An 8,935-nucleotide genomic window follows, 5' to 3' on the forward strand; every position below is an offset into this window, starting at 1 on the left:
GCTGCTAGCTAGATTAGAGCTGCTAAGCTAGATAGGGGCTGCCTAGCCTAGTGTTTAGGAATTTAGTTAACTCCGTTTAGGTTGGATGTTTCCCGACACAGGATGGGTATGTTCATTCATCCTTTAATCAAGAACCAAAGGGGGAAGAAGAGGTGTTACATTAACTACAGTGCACAATTGGACAACTTGAATTGTGGCCAACTGATTGTGCAAGACACATTTGCCTGCCCTGTCAAAGGCAATTGGTAAAAACTGCCTCATATAGTTATAGAACCTCTGGAAATCAACACAGACCATGGAGTGACCGCCCTTTATTGGCCTCTAAACTGTTCACCCTATGAGCAAAAGGAAATCAAACACAAAAAATGATCGCACGGCCAAACACATCACCTATGTGACAGAGGTGAGCCAACACGAACTGATGAATGGGGAACGGGGAACCACAATTTGTGAGGACAGGGCACAGAAACAAGTAAAGGTCAGAATGGACCTCCAGAATTGTCCATTGGAAGGAACAGCAGAGACCTCTGTTTACGGAACGGTGTTGTTATGAGGGTCACAGAGCACAGGAGAAGGTAACAATATGCATCCTATGCAGTGGTGAAGTCAGGAGGACATGGCAGGAACATTCGAGGTGGTAGATAAAATGACAATTGGACCCATCTGAGGCCTCAGCCCAGTTGGCCGAACTTCAGAGCACTACAGGAGAGACCTGGTAACTGAGCAAGAGGAAAAAGAGTGAACACTCTACACAGACTCTGCATTTGCCCACGGCATTGACACATTGATGGCCACAATGGATGAGGAGGGGCTAATCTGACTAGCTCGAAATGAACCCATAAGCACAACAAGAGGTACAGAGATGAACTTGAATCACTCCAAACTACCGACACTAGATAGGGGTGCTAGCTAGATAGAGCTGGCTAGCTAGATAGGGCTTGCTAGCTAGATAGACGCTGCTAGCTAGATAGTAGCTGCCTAGCTAGAAATAGAGCTGGCTGGCAGCTAGATACGTAGCTGTAGCTAGATAGAGCTGCTTAGCTAGATAGAGCTGCTAGCTAGATAGGGGCCTAGCAGCTAGATAGAGCTGCTAGCTAGATAGGGGCTGCAGTTTCGTAGATAGGCTGCTAGCTAGATAGGGGCTGCAGCTTAGATAGAGCTGGCTAGCTAGAATGGGGGCCTGCTAGCTAGCTATAGAAGCTGCTAGCTAGATGGGCTGCTAGCTTAGATATGGGCTGCTAGCTAGATTAGTAAGCTGCCGTAGCTAGATAGAGCTGCTAGCTTAGATAGAGCGCAAGCTAGATAGGGCTGCTGAGCTAGATAGGGCTGCTAGCTGAGATGGGGCTGCTAGCTAGATAGGGCTGCTAGCTAGATAGTCGCGTCGCTAGCTAGATGAGCTAACTCAGTAGATTGACTAGCATAGATAGGGCTGCTAGTAGATAAGGGCTGCTAGCTAAGATAGGGGCTGCTAGCTAGATAGGGCTGCTAGCTAGATAAGCTGCCTTAAAGCTAGATAGGGGCTGCTAGCAAGAAGGGGCTGCTAGCAAGATAGGGGCTGCTAGCTAGATAGGGTGCTAGCTAGATAGGACCTGGCTATGCTAGATAGGGGGCTGTACTAGATAGTAGCTGCAGCTTAGATAGGGGCTGCTAGCTAGATTAGACTGCTAGCTAGATAGGACTGGGCCTCACTGGGGGAAAAGTGCCTACAATGTGGGTGTTTGTAAACTTGTTAAGACTGCGTTCAGATTGGAGTTTGTGTCCCATCATAATCTGAAAACCTCTGAGTAATCCTGCCACTCACGTGTTTGAAGTTGGCATCTACATACCGCTCTATTATGTAGACTGGCAGCTTATGTAGACACCAGTGGACTCTAGGACACTCAAGTCCTCTGTCCCGCTATGTACCCTTCCCCATCAAAGCAGTAGACAGGTCAGCTCTCTTTTTTTTGTTTTGGCAGACACACACGCTAGTCTTTGTTGAATGACTGAAACGATGCTCTTCCATGGCTGTTGCCAGGGTTGATGGACCAAGCCCCCTAGAGTGTCCTGTGGAATAGTCTTGCTAGGACCAAATCAGAGCAGCTTGTAGGAGGTGGGCAGTGGCAGGGGGTGGCAAGAGGACAGCCAATCAGAGCAAGCTGTAGGAGGTGGGCAGGGGTGGCAGAGGCCACACGCGGATATAGCGAGGTTAAATAAAGGAGGGATTAAAACACCTGACACTCAATCTCTCTATGCTACCCTACTCACAAGCAGCTGACAGAAAGGGACAGAGGGACTGTGTTGGTTGACAGAGTTATATAATAGATGCATATGAAAATATAAACATCCTAGAGTGACTATTAAGACTACCCAAAACAAGCACTGGCATTCTCCAATTACAATTTGAAAATGAACTACAAGGCACAAAATAAAACCTCCAACCCGAAAAAGGCCTGTGGTGGTTTGATGTATCCTACATGAGATTCAAATATACAGACCATAAAATCCAATGTAACTCTTTAACCATCATCGCTCAGCTCTGGTATCTCCCAAGCAGGGATTTAACACCTTTGAGACCTCATCTCCTCATCCTACACTATTCACAACCAGCTGACAGGAAAACTGTGAGTGTGTGTTTGTGTGTGTTGTTTGTGTGTGTGTGTGTGTGTGTTGTGTGTTGTGTGGTGTGTGTGTGTGTGTGTTGTGTGTGTGTTGTGTGTGTGTGTGTGTGTGTGTGTGTGTGTGTGTGTGTGTGTGGTGTGTGTGTGTGTGTGTGTGTGAGTGAGTGTGAGTGTGAGTGTGTGTGTGTGTGTGTGTGTGAGTCAAGCAGTGTGTGATCAGTCTGATTTAGAGGTGGTGTGGACAGAGTTATAAATAGAAGCAATGTGACTTCTCCTATGGGCTTTAAAGAGCCTTGAGGTGTGTGTGTGTGTTTCTTTATTAAATGTTCCTCCCATGCAGGCCTGTACTAACCCCAGCCTGCCCAGAAAGGGTTCTTCAGCTGTCCCATAGGAGACCCTTTCTGGTTCCAGGTAGAACCCTTGCGAAAAGGGTTCTACATGGAACTCAAAGGGTTTTCAGCTGTCCCCATAGGAGACCCATTTTTGGTTCCAGGTAGAACCCTCTGTGAAAAGGGTTCTACATCAAACCAAAAGGGTTCTACCTGTGTGTGTGCGTGGTGCGTGTGGTGTTGTGGTGCGTGTGTGGTGTGTGGTTGGTTGTGTACCTGTCTAGCTTCTCTCCCTGGCCTCCCAGTAGGTTTTGGACGTCTTCTACAGCTCTGCCGATCCTTCACCTGCTCATCCAGCTTCACTGTGGCTTCCCCAGCACCGCGCGAACCTCTGACGCACAGTCCTTACAGACAGACAGAACAGACAGACAGACCAGACAGACAGACAGACAGAACAGACAGACAGACAGACAGACAGACAGACAGACAGACAGACACGACAACAGACAGTACAACAACACACAGACACCACACAGGACAACACACAGACACCACACACAGACCCAGACACACACACAGCCGTTAGTAAAAACACCACAACTCTCCAGGAACCTTATATGTGTCACATTCTTGTCCTGTTCTTTGTCACCTATGACAACAGACAGGGTGTTCATCGAACACAGTGGTCATATTATATTGTCACCATGACACAAGACGAGGGTGGTTTCATCTATACACAGTGGTCATATTATAGTTGTCACCATGAAACAGACAGGGTGTTCGTCAGAGTGTATTGACATCGTATGAAGTGGTCTATGTAGCCATGTCTGTGTGCTGTTTTGTTTGGGAAAGTTTTTCTCTCCAGCAGTCCTCCTTCTCCCCAGTCCCTCCTCCTCTCCTCCAGTCCCTCCTCCTTCAGTCAGTCCAGTCCCAGCTCCTCTCCATCTCCCAGTCCTATCCTCCTCTCCCAGCCATCCTCTCTCACCCAGTCCTCCTCCTCTCCAGTCCGTCCTCCTCTCTCCACTCAGTCCTTCTCCTCTCCTCTCCAGTCCAGTCCTCCCTCTTCTCCAACTCCCGTTCCTCCTGCTCTCCAGTCCCTCCTCCTCTCCAACTCCAGTCCTCCTCCTCCCCTCCAGTCCTCCTCATCTCCACTACAGTCCTCCTCCTCTCCTGCTCCCCCAGTCCCTCCTCTCCTCAGTCCATCTCCCTCTCAAGTCCTCTCCCTCACGTCCAGTCCTCCTAGTCTCCTCTCCTCTCCATCTCCATCCTCTCCTCTGCCAGTTCCACTCCATCCCCTGCCTCTCCTCTAGTCCTCCTCCTCTCTCCACTCACCCTCTCTAAGTCCTCCTCCTCTCCACTCCAGTCCTCCTCCTCCTCTCCCAGTCCTCCTCTCTCTCCACTTCAAGTCCTCCTCCTCTTCCACTCCAGTCCCCCTCCCTCCACTCCAGTCCTCCTCCCTCCACTCCCAGTCCTCTCTCTCCTTCGTCTCACTCCTCTCCTCTCCCTCGTCCACTCCATCCTCCTCCTCGTCCTCCGTCCCTCCTCCTCTCCTAGTCCTCCTCTCTCCACTCCAGTCCTCCTCCTTCCACTCAGTCCTGCCTCTCTCACTCCATCCGATTCACAGAACTGAGATAGTCAGGCTTTTTCCCTCGGAAAGAGATGTGGTCAGCTAATCATCAGCAACACTAAACCCACTAACCTAGCACACCCACAAGCACACACACACACACACACACACACACCACACACACACACACACATAGCATGACAACACACAGCCACCAGTTCTGCAGACCGGAACATTACCCCTATGTGTTTACCATATTTGTGGAAATATTACAGGGGAAAATCCCTTCTCTCGGTCCTGCGTCACAATGTCTAAAATTGGGCTGAGAATGTCTCTCTCCCTGTCAAAGAGGAGTTGTGGTGTGGCGCCAACTTCCGTGAATCAGATTCAGGTAAAGTTACCAACATGTCCCCTAATTGGACGTACAGTCCCCACATTTTGTCCTTTGTTCCCGCCTCCCGTAAATTGTTTTATTCCTGTAGGCTATAATCTCTTACTCGAAATCATCCCATTGTCCCGATTTTGGGTATCTTAAATGTGGTCACCCTAGATTTAAGGGCTGTAACACCCTGCATCTTGTCCACAGAAAGGGAGGGGTGGGAAGAGAGGAGGAAGATGGAGGGAAAAAGAGGGGGAGAGATGGAGGGGAGAAGAGAGGGGAGAGAAGAGAAGGGGGAGAGATGGAAGTGAAAAGAGGGGGAGAGATAGAGGGGAGAAGAGAGGGGGAGAGATGGAGGGGAAGAGAGGGGGAGAGAAAGAGGGGAGAGATAGAGGGGAAAAGAGGGGGAGAGATGGAGGGGAGAAGAGAGGGGGAGAGAAGAGAGGGGGAGAGATGGAGGGGAAAAGAGGGGGAGATGGAGGGGAAAGAGAGGGGGAGAGATGGGGGGGAGAGAAGGAGGGGAAAAAGATGAAGGGGAAAAGGAAGGGGGAGAGATGGAGGGGAGAAGAGGGGGAAGGGGAAAAAGGGGGAGAGATGGAGGGGAGAAGGAGGGGGAGAGATGGAGGGAGAGAGAGAGGGGGAGAGAAAAGGGGAGAAGAGAGGGGGGAGAAGAGCAGGGGGAGAGATGGAGGAGGAAAAGGGAAGGGGAGAAGAGAGGGGGAGAAGGGGGCATTGAGGGGAAACTAGCTTCCTGTGACATCGTCACACTTCCTCAATGGTTTCTGCGGTTTCACGTTTCAATCAGGTTTCAAGTGTTAATGTCACAAGTACAGTGAAATGCCTTTCATGCTAACTCTAACCCCAACAATACAATAACGAATAACAATGTAACACAAACACATAATAATACACAAGATATAACAATAAGAAGAACATGATAAAGTAATCATACTATATACAGGGTCAGTCAGTTCCAGCATACTGGATCGATGGAGGTAGATATGTATAGGGGTAAGGTGACTAGGCATCAGGATATATGATAAACAGAGTAGCAGCAGCGTCTATGAGGATTGTATGTGAGAGGGTGTGTGTGTAGAGTCAGTATAAATGTATGTTCATATTGTGTGTGTGTTGAGCAAATGATGGAGTGAGTGTTTGTATGTGTGTTGGAGTATCAGTGTGCGGAGTGTGTAGGGCCCTGTGAGTGTGACTAGAGACGGTGCAAAAATACAAAGGTCAACCCCAGATAGTCCATGTAGCCATTTTGTTAGCTATTTAGTTAGCTATTTTGTTAGCTATTTAGTTAGCTATTTTGTTAGCTATTTTGTTAGCTATTTAGTTAGCTATTTTGTTAGCTATTTAGTTAGCTATTTTGTTAGCTATTTAGTTAGCTATTTTGTTAGCTATTTTGTTAGCTATTTTGTTAGCTATTTAGTTAGCTATTTTGTTAGCTATTTAGTTAGCTATTTTGTTAGCTATTTTGTTAGCTATTTTGTTAGCTATACAATCTATGGGTTGTTGGTTGGAGTCTTTAATGCTTTTCTGGCTCTTCCTTTCACACCGCCTGATATAGAGAGGTCCTAGACGTGCTCGGMCCTCTGTTTCCTGTAGTCCACGATCAGCTCCTTGGTCTTACTGATGTTAAGGGAGAGGTTGTTGTTCCGGCACCACACTGTCAGGTCATTGACCTCCTCCCTATAGGCTGTCTCATCGTTGTCAGTGATCAGGCCTACCACCGTAGTGTCGTCAGCAAACTTAATGATGGTGTTGGAATCGTGCCTGGCCACGCAGTCTTGGGTGAACAGGGAGTACAGGAGGGGACTAAACACGCACCCCTGTGGGACCCCCGTGTTGAGGGTCAGCGTGGCGAGGTGATGTTGCCTACTCTCACCACCTGGGGTCGGCTCATCAGGAAGTCCAGGATCCAGTTTCAGAGGGAGGGGTTCAATCCCATGTTCCTAAGCTTAGTGACGAGCTGGGAGGGGACAATGGTGTTGAATGCTGAGCTGTAGTCAATGAACAGCATTCTTACATAGTTATTCCTCATGTCTAGGTGGGTGAGGGCAGTGTGGAGTACAATTGAGATTGCATCGTCTTTGGATCTGTTGGGGCGGTATGCAAGTTGGAGTAGGGTGTCTGGGATGATGAAGTTGATGTGTGCCATAACCAGCCTCTCAAAACACTTCATGGATGACGGAGATATGAGGTATCTGTGACATCCACTGAGGAACTATGTTTACAATAAACATGCTCATAGTTTGTCTCTCTGGAAAAAAACACCTATTAAATCAGTGCTCTGAAACATGTTTAACCCAATACTGACCAATGAACTCCTGATGTTGAAAGGTAGCTTCCTGAAGTTGTTTTTGTGTTCCACCATGTCTCGAACCACAGTCCCTGTCTCCTGACCCCTGTCCCATTTCCCCTGGCCCCTGACCCAGTCTTAAAACAGGACCCAACAATAGTGGGCTTCCTAACAGTAATCTAAATGTCTTTCTAATAGCTGCTGGACAGAGAGAGAGTAGCTCTAGGGGTTAATGGTCAGACAGCAAGACAGAGAGAGAGAGTAGCTCTAGGGTTTAATGGTCAGACAGAGAGACAGAGAGAGAGAGTAGCTCTAGGGTTTAATGGTCAGACAGAGAGACACTTCCTCCTCCCCCGCTCCTCCCTCCTCTCCCCTACTCTCACCCTCCTCCTCCTTCTACCTCTCTCCTTCTTCCTCCCTACTCTCCTCCCTACCTCCTCTCCCCCTTACTCTCTCCTCCCTCCCTAACTTTCTCTCCTCTCCCTACTCCCCCTTTTTTTCTTTTTCCTCCCTCCCTCTTCCCTCTGTCTCTACTCTTTCGTACTCAATCGACACGGTTATTTACAAGTGCCTTTTCATACAGGTATTACATAATATATGGTGTATAATACACGTCTTATTACATCAATATGTGTGTACTAATACACGGTATTTACATCTTTCAAATATCACGTGCTCCTTCTTACTTAACTATCCGGCTATTTACATGCTCGCCTTCATTTTTGTATCATATCAGGTATTCTCCATATGTGTTACTCTACATGTCGCTTCCATTACATTTAATATATCCTAGTGTTCTATCTAACATCACGGTTTATTTCACATTATTGTGTATTAATTACAGGGTTATTTACTATTATTCAGCTGTCCTCTATCACATTACAGGTTATTAACCATGCTTTATTTATGTTATAATACCATCTCGGTCATCTACCTAAATGTCGCTATGTGTTGCTATTCTATAGACGGCTTATCTCCACCTTCAATATATGTGCTTTAGTACAGGTATTACATTAATATACTGTGTATACAGGATATTACATGTGTATGTGATAATAGAGGTATTCACATATTATAATGGGTGTATAATACAGGTATTTCCTTACAATATGTGTATATACAAGGATTAATAATATATGGTGTATAATACAGGTATTACTGTGTAGTTTATAACAGGATTTTTTCTGAAATACAAGGAATCTCGCTGACGTTTCCCCAAGTACTCAATCTTTCAGCAAACTGTCTCTCTTCTTTCCCTCTCTCCCCTCCCCCTCTCTCCTCCCTCTCCCTCTCCCTCTCTCCCTTCCCTCTCTCCCACTCCTTCCCCTCTCGCCCCTCTCCTCTTCTCCCCCTTCCTCTCTCCCTCTCTCCCCTTCCCTCTCTCCCTCCTCCCTTTCCATCTCCCCTCTCCCCTCTACCCCCCCCTCTCTCAGGAGGAGTTTAAAGGAAAATAGCGTATTTCAAATCAAATAAAATTTTATTTTGTCAATGCACAAGCCCTTAACAACAATGCAGTTTAATGAAAAATAGTACAAAGTAAAAAATAAGAAATAAAAAGTAACAATAATTAAAGAGCAGCAGTAAATACAATAGCGAGGCTATAAACAGGGGGTACGGTACAGAGTCAATGTGCGGGGGCACCGGTTTAGTCGAGGTAATTGAGGTAATATGTACATGTAGTGGAGTTAAAGTGACTACGCACAGATAAAAACAGTGAGTAGCTAGCAGCGTAAAAGGGGGGGGGGGGTGCAATTG

The 8,935-nt window shown here is 47.2% G+C and overlaps 1 long non-coding RNA gene across 1 annotated transcript in view; it reads right to left on the reverse strand.

The window, feature by feature from the left end:
• Positions 1–3,252: 3,252 nt before the first annotated feature.
• The window catches only part of LOC139025176 (uncharacterized), a 20,110-nt gene continuing 14,427 nt past the window's right edge, over positions 3,253–8,935 (reverse strand). The window contains exon 3 of the long non-coding RNA XR_011476635.1: positions 3,253–3,333. This is a non-coding gene — a long non-coding RNA (uncharacterized lncRNA). The remainder of the gene's footprint in view (positions 3,334–8,935) is intronic.

Source organism: Salvelinus sp. IW2-2015, unplaced genomic scaffold, assembly GCF_002910315.2.
Source record: "Salvelinus sp. IW2-2015 unplaced genomic scaffold, ASM291031v2 Un_scaffold2335, whole genome shotgun sequence".
In the NCBI taxonomy this organism is placed as follows: domain Eukaryota; kingdom Metazoa; phylum Chordata; class Actinopteri; order Salmoniformes; family Salmonidae; genus Salvelinus; species Salvelinus sp. IW2-2015.